Source organism: Poecilia mexicana, unplaced genomic scaffold, assembly GCF_051168715.1.
Source record: "Poecilia mexicana isolate PSO_F unplaced genomic scaffold, ASM5116871v1 scaffold_15, whole genome shotgun sequence".
In the NCBI taxonomy this organism is placed as follows: domain Eukaryota; kingdom Metazoa; phylum Chordata; class Actinopteri; order Cyprinodontiformes; family Poeciliidae; genus Poecilia; species Poecilia mexicana.
Genome location: NW_028263384.1, coordinates 15,693,600 through 15,710,884, shown reverse-complemented (window position 1 = coordinate 15,710,884; position 17,285 = coordinate 15,693,600). Strand labels below are relative to the sequence as shown.

General features: G+C 40.2%; 1 protein-coding gene across 4 annotated transcripts in view; it reads left to right on the top strand.

Moving 5' to 3' along the window:
- Positions 1-7,046: 7,046 nt before the first annotated feature.
- zmiz1a (zinc finger, MIZ-type containing 1a) overlaps positions 7,047-17,285 on the top strand; it is a 122,310-nt gene continuing 112,071 nt past the window's right edge. For all 4 annotated transcript variants that reach the window (XM_088013510.1, XM_088013511.1, XM_088013513.1 and 1 more), the window contains exon 1: positions 7,047-7,216. The gene's annotated coding sequence lies outside the window, so the exon portion shown is untranslated. The remainder of the gene's footprint in view (positions 7,217-17,285) is intronic.

Here is a 17,285-nt window from a genome sequence, read left to right as displayed (position 1 = left end):
AGTAATCCTGCTGAGGATCATGACTCAGCAAAGCAGCTGTAAATGCACATTACAACAGGACGAGACAAGCTTATCATCGCAGAGGTTATTGTTGACCTACTTTTTAAATATTTTTTACATGAAAGGCACAGCTTGCATGAAGACGTAACAGGAAAATGTCTACCGGACAGCAATGCAACAAATCCTCGCTCGAAAACATTGAAACGCTGCAGCGTTCTGAGTTAGAGTGCTGCAATCGACTGGCTTAAAAGGTTATGCGAATCAATACAAAGTTGTTTTGGGCACCAGCCCTATTATATTAATGTCATCCTGAGAAATAGGCGCTAGCTTAGGTGGCTTCTCTGGCAGCCTGTTTTCCATTTTAACTCTAGTTACAGGCTCTTTGATGCAACAGAAAGATCGGAGCTGAGAGCTGTTTTGGAGTAGGCCTTTGGCATTAATTGCCGTTTCAGGCAAAAGAAAAAGCCCTCGTTTCTGTCATTCAACTCTTGCATTGCTATTTGGTGTTAATGTAATACATGCAAGCGGGCAAATTGAGTGAATAATACTCTGAGTCCTCATGAGAGTCGCTCTGTGACTACTGAGGCAGCTAGTTGTGCAGCCAAGGATGACACAGAGGTTGAAGTGGTCACACATTTACTCAACTCTCTCTCTCTCTCTCTCTCTCTCTCTCTCTCTCTCTCTCTCTCTCTTTCTCTCTCTCTCTCTCTCTCTCTCTGTCCCTCTGGCACATGTTCTTCCCAAGGTCATATACTGCATTGCATAATAATGTAACAAAAAATTGGGATCACACCACACACATGCATGCAGAAAGTAAACTGTGCGACAATAAAGAAAAGAACAAGCAGACTAAAAATAACGTTGCGTTCATTGCCCTCCGGGCGTCGGACCACCACTCTCGACTTCGCATCTCATAAGTCGAGTGTCAAGCTTCGGATGCAGCTGAGAGTTTGCTTCCTGAACTGTGTGTGAACCCTTAAGACACACATGCCTTAGTGGACATGAACATCCATGAAGGAACTCTGTGCTTCTGTGTTTCAAATGGGCTTTTTCTTTATAACCACTGACGGGCCAGGAAACAACCTATGGCAGATTTGTAATAAAGCAAAAGAAAAAAAAAAAGAAAAGCACCCACCTTATTCAACCTTCCTCTACCTTTTTCTCTGTCCCCCCCAACCCCCTCCTCCCTTCTTCTATCATTCCATTCTTCTCCTCCACCACCTCTCTCGCGTGGCCTCGGGGAGCTGTTAGCTGTCTGGATGCTGACACTCTATTGTGAGCGCTCATTGATTTCCCCTCTGCTCCCCGCAGCCAGTCAGGCCAGTCAGCATGGGGCCCCGTGCTGTCTTGCGACCACCCGGTCAACATTCACAGAAACACGGAAGAGAAACGGAGAAAAAGGATTGAGCACAGACACTAAGACGGCGGCAGCGTCTATAAAAGCTGCCCAAGCTTCCAGAGGCCGGCGAAGTCATATTATCTGCTTTCTCTCCTCCCCTGTTTCTGTCGCTCAGCTCCTCGTTCTTCTCACAGCCAGAAGAGATCAATGGTGTACTCAACCAGACTTCACTTGTCTTGTTTTAAAATAGTGCTCCTCTGTTTTTTTTCTCCGCAGGAGAGGATCCATTTACTGACCCCACAGCTCCTCGACATATCGAGAAAATTAACCCTTGTTTCACCTCCTCCAATAAAGCCGTTAAGCTGAAATTTTCAAAATGTTCTCATGTCAATTTTTTCGAATCAATTCCTCAAGATGTGCACCCTCTCTCTCCTCACTCTGTTGATTTTAAAAGTACACTAGGCCTACAAAACAAACAACAATGCTCCAAAGAGACAGAACAAATAACAACCCCCCCCACCCCCCAAAATCTTCTAAAAATACACACAAACAAAAATTAAACAGAAATGGAAAGCTACAAAACTCAAATTCAGTGTCATAAAACTCAACAAACAGAATGCAAAATTTCAAGTGAGAGGATACATTTGGCTTTACAAGAAGTAACAAAAGAACAATGGATTTCAGAAAACATGTTAACATTTCATGAAAACAAAGCAAACAACTAAAAAAAAATACAGCATTCCAATATACTAAAAAAATAACAGTTAAAAAAAAAAAAAAAAAAAACGTTTCCTGTGGTCTAATGTAATCGTTGTATCTTTCGACATTGTGCTTTTGGTTTTTGACCTTCGATGTGTTTTGACCTCATAGAAATACTCTTGGACATTACATGACTTTTGCATAAATGTCCACTGGCTATAGTTTGGGTAGAGGAAAACTATTTTAAGACTTGGCTTTAGAGAACTGTAATCTATTTGCATTGTTATATATCGAATAAACAATCACGATGAAAAAGAAATATGCAACAGACGACTTTGGATTTGTGCTGTTGTACCCAACAACTTCCTTTGATGCGGTGGATCACAAACTCCTCATCTCTGCACTGGAGTAATTGCTAGTTTCAGTCCCACACTGTAAATCTTTTGTGTCAGCATCAGTGTGTTTTCTATCAGCTTCTACTTGCGTTCCATGAGGAATACATCAAGGCTTCAGTCTTGGTCCAGTTCTATTTTTTTTTGTTTTGTTGGCAAAAGCCAAACATTTTCTTTAGTGTTTATGAAGATGACTGCCAGTTTATTTTTTGCAGAAGAACATTGATAACCGCTCTGAGTTGACTCTCCTTAAGTACCATTTTGTCATCTTGTGATAAATGAAGCTGAAATTTGTGAATTGACATGAGAGCAACACCTGCAGGATATCCTGTGTTGACCTTTGCTCTTCAGTCCTTGTGTAGGAGAGAAGCAATATCATAAATTTGCGTGTTAAAATTGACCTTTAATTTCAGAGTGGTAAACACAGTTGGCAAAATCTGCTTTTTTTCCAGTTCAGGTCGCAAGACATTAAGCTATTATTACATTTCCTTCATGTTTTGTTTTGTTTTCTTTTTCTTACATTTAGATTTTTTTTTTTACTACCTAAATTTGTTGATATCTCCCACTTTTCTATTCAGCTGTGCTCCACATTTGCTGCAAACAATTTCTTCCTGCTGCCATGCTCTTGACAATTAATCACCCATTTATATTTCTTAACAGAGGAGAATTTGTCCTCTTTCACATAGTGTGACTTTCAAATAACGTTATCTCATGGAACTTGAGCTACATGGCTCAGAGGCAACAGTGGGAAGAGTAGTCATCCTGCAATCCGGAAGTTGTGGCTTCCTCCTGCCAGATCTCGATGTGCCCTTCGGTGAGGCACTTAACCCTAAGTTGCCTACAGGTCTTTGTATGGGTGTATGACTGTGCCCTGCATAAGTGAGTGGGACTTGTTGAATGTGGCTCCAGCATAAAGCGCTTCGAGTGGTCGGCATGATTAGAAAAGCGCTACACAAATTAAGTCCATTTTACAATATCTTCATCTTGAAAGCATGCTTACATTTGAATCTGTGTTTTAAACATGAGACCCGCAAGCTGGAACTGTTCTGATTAAATCTAAATGATTTAGCAAGTTTCTATTTAAAAAAAAAAAAAAAAAACTAACTTTTTTTTAAATGCTTGTGCAAATTTTTGCGACTAAACCCCGGACAAATTTCTTCTTCACCTTCTGTTTTCGGTTAATTTGAGCTCGTCTTTTTTTGTTCAGAACATTCTGACACGAATGCATTTTTAAAATTAACTAGGGAATTTTGTCTCTTTTAGCAGCTTGCATTTTTTTTTAAAATCTTGTGTAATTTTTCAGTAGTTTGTTCAGCCTAGTTTTTAAAGTGATTTAGAAACAAAGCGGTATGATATGTCGTGGTTGGCTGTTTTGGATTGACGCCCTTATAACAGTCATATTACTGTAGTCTACTGTAACAGACTTTAGAAAGAGTTTCATTACCAAGACAGTACCACAAGTCCAACCAGAGACGGTTTTACTGGTGTCAGTCCCTCCTGACAATGTGACTCGTTTCATTTTTAGGGTTCTCAGTCGCTGCAGAAGTTTGCTGGTGCAAACAACTGGGTTGCACAGTACAACCACCATCACACCTCCATGTGAACAAGAGAGCTTCAGCGCAACTAAATTTCTCCTTCCATCATGTAACTACAAGAAGCATCCATCACTCCCCCCCCTCCTCCCGCCCCAGAGCTGCTTCAGCACAAAGAAGCAATGTCAGGAGCAGAAAGATGACAGAGAGAAATGAGGATCATTTAGTATTTAAACAAAGTCAGAAAACGAGTCTGGATTGATTGTCATTAATGTGTTGAAGACTAAGTTGTTTTCATATGGTAATTTGATCTGCTAAAACACAATGTGGGTTAACCTTGTCAAAGTTTATTCCTTCTGGTTTACGTTGACGCACTCGCTTAACGTTTAAAATGCAGCACACGTGAAATTATACGCAATTCAGTCTGAACCCATATGTATTAAAATCCATCCATCTTCTTGGCAGCCATTTGACTAAATTATTTGGAGAGGGTGAAGTGCATGCCACGCAATGACAACAAAAAGCTCTTCAACAAGACATTTTTTTTTTCTGAACTGCAGGATGACCTGACCAGCTGCAGGCCCTTAACACCCATAGCATGCCCTATTGCCTTTTTGGTTAGTATAAAACAAAAACTTGATGGATGAACCAGAACATGAGATAGTATTATCAGACTGAAAGCTAAGTGGAAAAAGTCACCAAGAGATATGCCATCTGCTGATTCCAAGTCAGCAAAATTACTCTGCTATAGAATCGGAGAATGCTAACATTACGCTTTAACAACATTACCTCCCATCTCCCACAACCCTCCACAGCTTCTAAATGTCTAAATTAGCTCAAACTTAAAGAATGTTTCGTTGTTTTTAAGATGTCTAAGTAGCATTTAATTAAATCTAGATTAAAAAAAAAAGAATGTACTTTTAGATTGACAAATCCTGAAACACACATTCGACACCAAATAGAGGTTCTTTGTAACGGTTTAGGGAACTAAACTGTTATAAAGACCAAATTATTCAATAGTAATAACATGTTGTGAAATGCAAAAACCATCACAAAAATGGGTTCTCTTGGTGTTACCCAAATTTTCTCAAGACGTTTTTCAAGATACTGTAAAAATCTTTCCTCATTTCTTTCTCATGACCATCATGGGGCCTCTGCAGAAGTAGAGGCTTGCAAAGAGCCAAAGAGTGAGGACACATTGACATAAGTCATCTTCAGAGGCCATTTAAAGGTAGAAAAAACATGAGCTCCCAGATACAGCATGTGACATTGACTGCTAACCTCATTTCCATTGTAGAAATATGCTTCCCTGAAATAAAAATGAGAAACTGCCCAAGCAGCTGATGTCACTGGTTGCATTTGTCCCCATCAGTGATCATGGCTGCTTTGACCAAAGGGCTGGGGTGTCCTTGAGACACATTGATACAGACCCCACACCCAACCCACATGGCTACCCAGCCGCCTCCCTCCTTTCACTGCTGATAGCCTGCTCAGGCTGTACACTGCATCAGTGTCAGGAACCCTGCAGGCAGGAAGCTAAAAGGATGGCAGACACTTCCTCCCCTTCAAAGAGAGGTGCCCGAGCCAAGAACTGCAAACAGGAATCTGACCCTTGGACTTGTGACACAGTGTGAAGTGAAATCGTAAACTGAGCACAGCAATTGTTATCACTTTCGTTGGCGATCTTCTATCCAAAAGTTTCAGCCAAAGGAAGTATGGTGCGGGTCTGGTGCACACTGCACGTGCAGGACTAGATTTCCTGTTTGTTTGTTTTTCTTCTTTCGTTTAGTGGTGTACGTGGTATTACGTTATCTATGCGTCCATTGATTGTTTATTCCCACCCCAACGCGCACGCACACTACAGAAATCCTGCGTGTAGGCACCGCATGAGGAGTGAATGATTCTATCTGATGCGCTGCGAGCTGAGCGGCCCTCCCTCTGGGGCAGTTCAGCCTTGCCTGACTGGGAACACAGGGGAAGTCAAGAGATTGCGTGCAGACGTGCGTGCGCGTGTGTGCGTGCGAGGGTGCGTGCGTGTCAGGAGGAGAGACATTGTTCCTTGACGTCAGCGCTCAGCCCAGCCTGCCGCTGCTCTCAAACACGTCTTTGTTATTCCGAGGCTTCCACAGGAGGACGGCCGCCAGTAAAACACGGAAACCGGCGTATGGAGCTGCTGGAGCGGGGCCCAGTATGCAAAGATTTTTACGCCAAAATAACCTTAGACGCCCGTCCACATTTCTTGTGGGCGTATTTATAATAATTTATGTTCGGCTGTTTCTTGACTCACTATCATGCTCAACAAGACTTTGTTTTAATAGTATTTTGAGTGTACATAGATTGAGTGTATAAATGCCTCTACCACCAGCTATAAATATTTCAGAAACAATGCATTACCAAATGTAGCTAAAAAAAACAACAACATAAAAAACAAAACAAAGAAACAAACAAACAAAAAAAAAAACATGAAATGTTGATATCTTGATAGGAGTAATCCAGACTTTGAACAAATAAAATACAATAAAAACCAAAAATAAAACAGCCAAATGCAACATTTAACAGACAACTGAAAACTACTGTAAATTTCCATTTTTCATTTTTTACTACATTTTGCATTCATGTAAAAAAATAGAAAAAAGTACTTAGCTTTTGTTTAATCAGATGAACCTGAAAATTAAAATAAACATTGGTCTTTAAAATGACTAAATAATTTCAAGTAAAGAATATTCAGGTAAAAACCAAGATATATAAAAATATAAATATATTTATATTTTTATAAATATATTTATTTATAAATATATTTATAAAAAAATTAATATATTTATAAATAAATATCATCACTAACAAATGTTATGCCTATAGTAATACTACTACTACTAATAATAATATGGCTGAAAAATATGTGCATTAAGAAACAGATCACAGAAGTTAATTACTGCATATTTCCAGCAGAGGTATTGTTATAATGTTACTATTACGTCTAACCACTGATGTCCTTCCGCAGGAAATCTAGGCCGCCTTTTTCCTCCCACCACCGCGCACGGCTCTCTGTGGTAACTGAATAGCCAGTGTAATCTGACACTTCAACTTGCCGTGCTCTACGGTAGTTGATTCAGTCAGTCAGTCAGTCAGTCACACCGTCTTCGGGGTTCTCTCACGTCGTCTTTGTGAAGTGAAGGGAGCGAAGGAGCGGAGCGCCGTAAACACGCGGCGTGGAGGAACAATACGCGGCTTTGCCTCTCAGCTTCGAGCAGAAAGTAAGTTTCGCGCCTGGTTATTTTCTCCTGAATTATTGTTGCAAACCGAGGTTTGAATGCTGGATGTGGGGCTTCTGCCTCCCGCTGGACGGCCACTACCTGCTAACAATAGGCTGACCTCCGGGAAACCTTTTAACAGCCGCTGGTGAACTGGTGTCAAGGGGGCAAATTCTGGTTGCGTGAGCCGCGACGGAGCGCTTTAATAGCCAGACTGCTTGCTCCATTGTATGTAAACACCGTGCGAACGAGTTGCGCTGAAGCGGCAGCGTTTATTGGGATTGTTTTAAAAAGGAGGTGACTGCATTCGGACAGTGCTGTGGAAATATGTTCGGAAGAGAGTGGCCGCAGGTTTATTTTACGTGTGTGTGTGGGTTAATGTGTCTTCTCGGTCGATCAGCTGATGGCTCGGTTGAATGTATGTCACTTAGCTAACAGTCAGCCGTGTGTCTGGGCTTGTTGACTCCCATCAAGGCTATTATCGGCTACCTGTTGTAATGCAATTAGCTGGCATGTCCAAGTGTTACTCCTTCTCTGCTGTGTTATACAACACCTGTCATGCAGCTTCTGTGATGTTTGGCACTTCGGTTTGAATGCATGACACTATTTACTGAATGAATTTCAGAATCTCACTGGCTCCCAGTAGGAGGTCAATTAGGACATTTGGGATCAAAGTCCTTCTTGCAACATTTTTCAAATCCATTTTTTTTTAAATTATCTGTTCAAGCTGATAAATAATAAAGTGTATTTACTGTACCCTTAATATTACAGTTAGACAGTGTCCAGATGGCCATAAAGCTGGTGCCCACTCTGAAATCTTGCAGCACACACCCACCCTTGATCCTTCTCCACAGACTGGTTTGCACATCCTGTTTGCGCTGCACAAAACCCAAAATCAGTATCTGTGTTGGTAACCAGCAGTGCCTCATTTGGTCTCAGCCTGCATCCCTGTGTCTTAAGTCTGGCAGACCCTCCCCGTTAAATTCCTGCCGTCTGGATGTGAGGCCAGCCAGGGCAGAGCGCAGCACAGAGAGAGAGAGAGGGGGAGCTCAGGATGGGAGGAGGGATAGCTGGAGAGAGAGGGAGGAGGAGGTGGAGACTGCTGCTCTTTCATTACCCTGCAGCCTGCTTACAGGACTGCTGAAGTTTAGGACAGGGTGATGTAGAGCTTGTATTCTTAGCCTGAATCCCGCTTCCTACCGTTAGCCCCTACCCCTTTGCACTTGATAATTCCTCTAAAAAAAACAAAACAAAACCCCCAAAACAAGAGAATAAGAGAACAGCTATTGGTCCTGCAGCAGACATCAACATACATTCATTGTAATTCTTGTTATCTGATGCAAAAATATAATTCCAAATCCATGTTATTGATAAATAAGTGCAGATTACAGATATTTAAAATACACTTTTTTTTTAGTTAACCAGTATACTTACAACAAATATACTATATAGTATGTACATAGTTGTAAAATGTAAAATCCTGTCCAAAGAAGCAAGCAAAGTTCTGTTGTGGTTGACACTCAGCTGGCTTAATTAATTATATCCTTATAATCTCATGCCCATCCATTTTGTTGTTGTTGTTGTGCTTATAAGAATTTACTGGATGATTTATTGGAAATTACTCACATTATGTATGCAGATGATCTTGTGGGTTTTAGTTCTTCAAGTGCAGGTTTTCAACAGCTGTTTTACTCTGCAAAACGTAGGACATCATTTTAAGTACAATGCTTGTAACAGTGCTGTTACGATCTGTTCAACAAAAGAAGGCAAATATTCTTCTTTCAAACAGTGCAAGTGAACTGCTTGTGACAGCCGGAGTCAGCACTCTGTAGGCTCTGCTCGGAAACCTGATGGATACGTTTATATGCCGTTTAACTGAATCTGAAAGTAAAGCTATCTCTGCCCTAGTTAACCTCATTGTTGTGCTACATGCAATGCCTTTCACAGCCATAGAGAAACATGTGTCAAATTTTATGTAATCTTTTTTGGTGAATTTATTTCTGTTGTTTGATTGTTTGTTATCCTGTTTTTTGTATCTCCACTCAAAAGATCAGGGCGGCGGAGAGTGCAGATGTTTTAGTTTTTAGATTTCATCATGAAGTCTAAAAACTAGATGGCAGTTTTATAGTATTTTACAATTGAAGACTTTCATTACATTTTTAAATTTTTTTATTTTATAACATTCATTGCTGCTGTTTTCCCTCTTAAAAACTCTGTGTTTAATCTGTTCTGTAGTTTACACGGCGTTTATTTTAGTCGTCTAATAATCATTAGTTTATTTGTGTCAGCAGTTTTGGTATGATGTTTTGCGTTCTCGTTTCTTTGTTCGAACAGTTGCAAAGCACTTTCTGATGTGTGATCTGTAAAGGAAATCATATTGATCTTTTTGATTAAAATTTTTGTGTTTTTGTTGTAATAATTTCTTTTTTTTTTTTTTTTTAAAAAGAGCACATTCCTTTCTGTTTCTTGCTTTTGTTAAAAAAATTGAACACGTTTTAAAAGTCATTCTGACGGTTAAATGTTGCAAAGTGAAACATTTTATCTGTTATTTTTATGGTAAACGGTAATATACAGTGGTTATAGTGCCTTCAGGTTGAAAACTATTTACATTTGTGAGTGGGTCTGGAAGCATCTGCCTTTTCTGTTTTCAATTGCAAACGCCTCAGTTTGTAGGTGTGAACCTCACGTCACACCTTTGTGCTAGTGCTCTGATATACAAAATAAAATGATATACCTCACCCTTTAGAAATGCTAATAATGCCTATATTTTTACAGTGAGCAGTCTAAAAGTGTTTTCCAATTCACAAAACGTGACGAAGACGTTTCTGTCTTCATTTTAAAAGTACAAGTTATAAAACTCCGAATATTTCACCAACAAGCCTCTAATTCTTGAATTTGGCGTTGTATTCATTGCAAAAGTGTTGCATTGGATTGCAGGTGTTCATGTCGTTACGTCCACTCCCTCTTTGTGTCTGTCTAAGAAAGTGTGTAAACACACACTAAGAACGAGCGCACCCTCCAGTGTCTCCTTCCTCTGTAATTTAAATTGGTGATGTAATGAAATTGTTTTAGCAGCAACACTTGTCAGGCGCACCACATTAATTAGTGCTGCTGTTCAGATTTTTTTTCTTTCTTTCTCTTTTAAGACCCTTCTTCTGACAAACCGAAAGGAGTTGTAACTCATTCCAGAAAAACTTGAAAACCGAAGATGCATCCATTCAAAGTGGGTTACCAAATAAATTGGCAACAAAGGAGAAGGAGGAATTAAAGTCATCTGCAAGTGTTTGAAATGTGTGTGTGTGTTGGTGTGCCTGTGTAACTTTTCTTTCCGTCTGTTGTCCCTCTTGGGGCCTCTCTGCAACCAGCCAGGCAGGCAGGCAGGCAGGCAGGCTGTGAGACAAGACAGAGAAGCGTCTGATTCAGTAAACAGGCTAAAGGCTCCTGTAGACTCACTCTGAAATCAAATTTGGATGTTTTCAGAAGCTCAGAGGATGGGAGCAAATACAGGCAGACTCTGTGAGGCTGGATTCTCTGGCTCTCCAGAGTGCCAGACTGTGAAGAGGTCACACTGGAAATATGGCGGGAAAACGCTCGCATCTTTAACACGCAGGGCTTGGAAAGTCTAGCAAAGTCTGGGATACAATTTGATCTTTTTCCAAGTCTGGATAAGTATGGAAAAATGTAATTATGTATGGAAAAGAAAAATGTAGGAGTCTCCAGTCTTTCCCCCCCCTATTAAATTAACAAAAATATAGTATTCTGAATTTCAGAAAAAAAAAACAAAGGGCTTTTTTTTATCTTCAAATGTAGATTTAAAAAAAAAAATGTAGATCATCATAAGCTTGTTAGTTCATTGGTTGTTTTGTTTTGTTAACTTGATGAGAAAATCACAAATAAAGACGCACAAATAAAAACTAAAGTTCTTTTTTTTTTTAGATTTTTAGATTTTTGGATCAGGGTTTTAAACTGAACCCGTTTTGTAAATGTAAAAGTAGAACGACGCCTTTTTCTGTATGTCAGAAAATCTACAGTTACAGTGAAATCTCTGAATTATTGGACAGAAGGATAAAGATAAAGACAAATGTGAAAAATCACATCATACGTTTCAAGGATTTCCTCAGAAAAGTCGCTAAGCCCGGTGGTTGGGGCGCTCAGCAGTCATTCATCCAGCGGCTCACTGTGTTTTTGAATTAAAAAATGTTTAAAGTTGATAGGAAATTTGAAAATATCACTTGATAATTATGTGTCATTGGAAGATTAATATCTGAACACCAATTATAAAGTCTTCAAAAATGCAAACATTTAAAAACACTTCAATAAATTAGCAATGTTAAGCACAATTAAAGCCTGGTGGCCCGCCAGGCTTATAACACACTGGGGGAAACCCTGTGTTTCCTTTCCCAGACAGATTATAGCTCATTAACTTTTTTTCCCCCTTTTTTTTCATACCTAAAAATGTAAGGGATGTTATTTTTTTGCAAGATAATTTTAAAAACTGTTTATTTCCAAATAAACAACTATGGTGTCTAACTTAATATTTAGGAAGAAAATGCTCTGAATTACCATTATGTGTTAAGATTGGCACTTCATCCATTGCAATCATAAAATAAGTCTTAAGAAACCATTCTTTGGCTGATCATTAATTATTTATATTACCGTCACCATCACATCGTGTGTCAGAGAGCAGTCTGTGTTACACACCTCAGTAGTAAAACACGATTTCAGTAAAACAGAAACCATTATAGAGTTGCCATTTTGAGCTGTTTTTAGCATAATTAGCATTACTAACAGCAGTCCCTGTTTGTTTTTCCTGCAGAGTTTATTCAAAAGACTCCCAATATTTACTAATCCAATATTTTCTATGCCCGTTTCCAGGAAACAGACATGCTAAGTTGCTCTAACCCAGAGCAACTTTGGTGTCTGCAGAAACGTAATTCCCTGACCTAAAATACAGTTTTCTTTCTAAGAAAATCTGTACATCTTTTGTGCTTCATAAAGAATTCATTTATGAACATCTTTCGGACACTGACAGAAGCCTAGGTTCAGTTTTCCTTTTGTAAAAACTTCCACAATGAAAGTCTGTTGAGCTCAGTACAATCTGAAAGTGCCTTGTGGTGCATTCACTTATCAAAAAAAAAAAAAAAAAAAAGATTTTCTATCTCCATCCAGGTGATGTTTCAGATAGTATTTTATCACACGCTGCTAAACTGGAAGCCAAAAAGATTTGTGTTATTTTGTAGTCTGCAAACCGTACAGATGATTAAGCCAAACAAGGTAATGTAAGATTTACACAAAATTATCGTTATCGTTACTAAATTACTAAAACCTGTAAAATTTAAGTCTGAAAAACTTATAGAAACCTGAGATAAAAACACAACAGAACTGCAAGTTGTAGCTAAGTATGAGGAAGATAAAGGTTTGCTTGCAATCACATACTTGTTTCCTCACCAAACAAGCAGACAAATAGAAAATATTCCCTTCTAAGCACCATATTGGTAAACATCGAAGGTAAGAAGTATTAGATGTTTGTGTCAAGAAATACGTCAGGTCGCTACAAGTTGCAGCACATAAATCGCCCGCACAGTTCATCAGGCACGTCTGCTCCCTGTGCACAGAGGCACTACGGCATTCTGAACCCTTGCTTTTGAGCCCTCTACGAAGCAGCGAGGTGGTAATTTGAATGCAAGGAAAACAACTAATTGCACATGTTGCAGTAATTAGCTTTTTGTTGCTCAGCAGTTCACTGATGTCGCACGCGGTCCTCGCTGCTCTCTGTGCGGCTGCAGCCTGCTGAACGTGCTAAAAACCTGCCGATCGCTAATCAATGTTTTGACAGCCCCGACGTTTCATCTGACTGTTGGAGCCGTTTTAAAGGAGTGCTGTGAAAATGCTTGCAAAGTTTTTTTTTTTTTTTTTTTCTTGACACAGATTCTTGGTAGTCTTGTGTCTCGCCTTCAGTATGAACCCACCCACTTGTGTCCAGCGGGGAAGCCAGACGTTGCGTATGTCTCTGTTTTTGTCTGAAATCATGCTTTATTTTTGTTTTAGGTCAATCTTTTGCTTTGCATTTGACCATTTTCTACTTTTTCTTTTTTTTTTTTATTAGAAAAATTGTGTTGTTTTGCAAATACAGGCATTTTGTGAGCCCGTTCCCTTGTGTCAGACCTTGGAATTCTTCCCAATCGTAATAAGCCTCCGGTAAGCTCTCTCGTCCAGTTAAAATCTGGTAATCACGGTTCAACTAATGCACGAGAAACGTAGCGGCCAGCAGATAAGTCAGAATAAGTCATCCCGCTGACTGACTGTGATGACATCAGCGTGCTACAGGAAGCCAAAATGGACCAAGATTAGACGTCGGGATAAGAAAACCTCAGTCTTGGCGGCGGGCTCCTCACCGCCGTCTTCTGCTCATGGCTCAGGCAGGGCTGGTTTGAACTCGCAAGGCAGTGGGAGGAGGGCGGCAGAGTCATTGTGAATAATGCTGAGTCCCTTGGAAAGGCATTTAACCTCATGGAGAGATGGGCGGCATTGTTTGGCCACCTACTGTAGACGAGTCCCAGGAGTGCTGAGTGGGGTGCTGCTGCTGTTAAAGCCCATTGTGAGAAGTAGATTATACCAGCTGCAGGCTCCGAATTGTGTTTTAACCACAACTATATCACGGCAAACTTGCCGTTGCCTTGAAATTAGTCGTTGCTGTTTAACGCAGACAAAACATTAAATCGAAATGTTCCTGACAAGACGCTGCTTCAGCCTTGGACGGTGCCAACACCAGGGAAATGAGACCTTTTTAGTGATTTTTTCCTTTTCTTTTAAAAAACAATGAAAAGATACAGTGCTTTGCAAAAGTGTTCATACCCTTCTAAACTCTCCACTTTTTGTTACGTGACAATGATAAACTTCAGTGTATATTTTTGGGGTGAGCTGTCACAGCTTTCTACACATAGATGCTGAAGATTGTAGCTATTCTTTGAACTGTTTGTCTGATAGATCAAGCTCAGATTGAATGAAGAGCGTCTGTTTCAAGTCTTACAGCAGAATCTCACTCGGATTTAAATCCTGACTTTGACTGAGCCATTCTATCATTCATTTCCGTTCACTTTACCATTGCCACCGACTTTGTGTTGGTCTATAATGGGGTCCGCAACCTTTACATCTCTAAGAGACGTTTCTACGTCATCTACAAATGGATTTTATCCAGAGCCATGCAACTGATTGGACTCTGCTAAAAGTTTTATCTATAGATATCATACATTTACTGTGTTTTGTTTTGAGGTTTTAAATAACAACAATTAGTTTTGTAGCTTTCGGAACAAAGAGAAACATAAAATCTAAAATAAAAGTAAAAAGTGCTCTTTCTTTAAGTTCTGTATATTTTTCTTAAAATTGACTTGCACTGAATTTAATCATAATTTTTATGTGGCTATTCAGACAGAAGAATTGCTAAAACCAACCCTTTTTTTTAAGCCAAACTTGTTAAGAGCTGATGTGAGAGGGGCTAAAGATCCACATATGGCTCTGGAGCCACAGATTGTTCTGTCACATAAAACTTTAATAAAGTTCCCTGCAGTTTGTGGTTGTTATGGGGCATATTTTAAAAGGCTCAGGAAGCATCCAGAGTCTTGCAAAGTGCTGTAGCAGAGCACAGGGAAGGGGAGAGTAAAGTTTCTGGTCCACCCTGTCTCTGTCTCCTGTATGTTTGTTCTTTGATGACAAATTCAGAGAATGTCACAATGGCCACGTCCTGTTCCCCCCCTCTCCGGAGAGAGACCGGGGTCCTTGAATCATAACTGACACTCGGCCGCAATGGGAACAGTCCGAGAGTCAAAGAACACACAGGAGGAACAAAATGTTCCCTCTATCTATCTGGTCGTCCACCAGAACCGCCTGCACTCAGGACTTCTCACCATCACAAGGAATTTCCCTCACTTTTTTGGAGGGAGCGTTGATGAAATCTGCACAGAGCAGGGCTGAGCTAGTGTGTGCTGGTTTGACAGAGAGAGAAAAGGGCCGTGTCACAAAAGCAATATTATGTGTCTGAGTGAGTGGCGTTGGCGTGTGTCTGTTTGGCTTGTAAATCCTGTTTAAGCTAAGCAAACTCATTGTCCTCATCCTCCAACTGTGTGCTGGGTGTATGTGTGAGCGTGTGTTTTGTTTGTGTATCCCCTCCTCCTTTCTCCTCATCCCCCTTTCTTTGAATTGTAAGTACAGTCACTAATTAGTCCCTGCTCACGCTGGGTTGGTGGGTTTACTGTTTCGTCTGTATTTGCCTTTTCTTTTTAGTTACAGATGCATTCCTGCAAGCCGCTGCAGCTTCTTCCAAGAGGCGCTCACGCCTTAAACAGTATCCCACATGACTCCGTTTGTCAGACAGCCCCACAGGACTGAGCTCCTGCCTCCCGCTCGCGCAGTAAACCGACCAGTCTGGCAGAAAAACCTCTGCACCTGCAGGATTCAGGAGTCAATAACCTGCTGTGCTTTTAAACCAGCACCAGCAGTAGATCTTTATGGAGTTTTTTTTTTTTTTTTTTTTTCTTTTCTAGGATTTGAATTTATTTCAGCTACCCCCTTTCCACAGTGTTTTGCAATTTTTGTCTAGCTCAAAGACTGTAATGAATCATTTTTCTAAAATAAAACACCCAATGCTGTGGCTATAATTTGTGCTATAAACAGTCTCCTTGTCTAGTCGGCAGGAGTGCGCGCTGATGCAGATTTTTCTGCTGGAGGATGCGCAGGCGATGCACAGGGATGGCTAATATTCTGTAAAGGCGGTCAAATTGTCTCCAACGTGGCCTCCAAGGGAGACATGCGTCTTTGCTTTCTCACAATGTAAATTAACAAATATTTACTAATGGCAATTATTGTTTGCCTGCTTTATTGGTTTTAAAAGGAGAATGCAGTCTGGTCTCACATGGATCTCCATGGAGGACGGAACAGGCCATAGCTACTAGTTTATAACATCTACAAGCTTAATTGTGTTTGGTTTCTTCCTAATCTGAAGGAAAGATATATATGTATCAATAGTTTTCAAAGATTATCACTAACAATGCTCTCGATAAGTGTGTAGTGTCGTTTGTAGTTAGCTCGTTTACTCTAGGTATCTTAGGGTAAACGGGCAATTCAATACAATAAGTAGCTTTCTTAATTAACCCAATTTGTCATTGAAACAATATAGCAATTTCTGAACATCAAGCATCCAAGAGGCCGATGAATAGAAACGCACACCGCACATTTCAGATTCATTAATAAAAATATTTATTTGTAGAAAAAAAATAAAAACGATCACTCTCCTTCCACTTGACAACTATTCTTGACTCTAGTGGTCTACTACTTCAGATATCCTCAAAATAAATTGAAGTTTGTGGTTGTAATGTGTCAAAATGAGACAAAATTGGAAGCGGATTTAAGGCCCTGTAGTTCTGGAAAGCAGGGAGAAGGATGTACACTAGCTGTTGAATTTTCCCGTCCAGTCATAGTTGTTATGGGGAGCCTCTTAAATCATATTGGCATATAATCATAAGCCTCACTGCCTTACTAAGACTATTTTTCTTCCCAGTTTCTCTTTTCGGTGGCAGAAAAGTGTGTTACTGTGTGTGGTGTGTTTGCCCGCTCAGTGCCCTCCCCTCGGTTTCGACACTGGCAACTGAGCCAGTCGCTTTCCCAGGGTTCTAAGGACCACCGTCCCTTTCATTTTCCCGCCTGGGCGGCTCAGATAAAGGGGCATATTTAAACCTCTGTGTGGATACACCAGCCGTAAGGAAATAATAATAATAAAAGAAAAAAATAGAAAGAGAGACGGGTTGGTGGGCAACGGAATTGACTTTACACAGACGGAGAGGGAGAGGGATGAGGAAGCCATGGGGTGATGAAGTATGAGTAAAAAGTGAATTAATAAACAGTGGAAGCAGGAATTCGTCATATACGTTTGAATGCTACCAGTTCTGGTGTGAGATGTGCAAAGACCCCCGCTTCATCTGCAGCACAACACAGATAACCTGTACCCTCTGCTACAGGGGCACTGTGTTTCACTCCTCTTTGTTTTTTTTTTCTAAGCTCCCCTCGTTTTGTGTCGTCT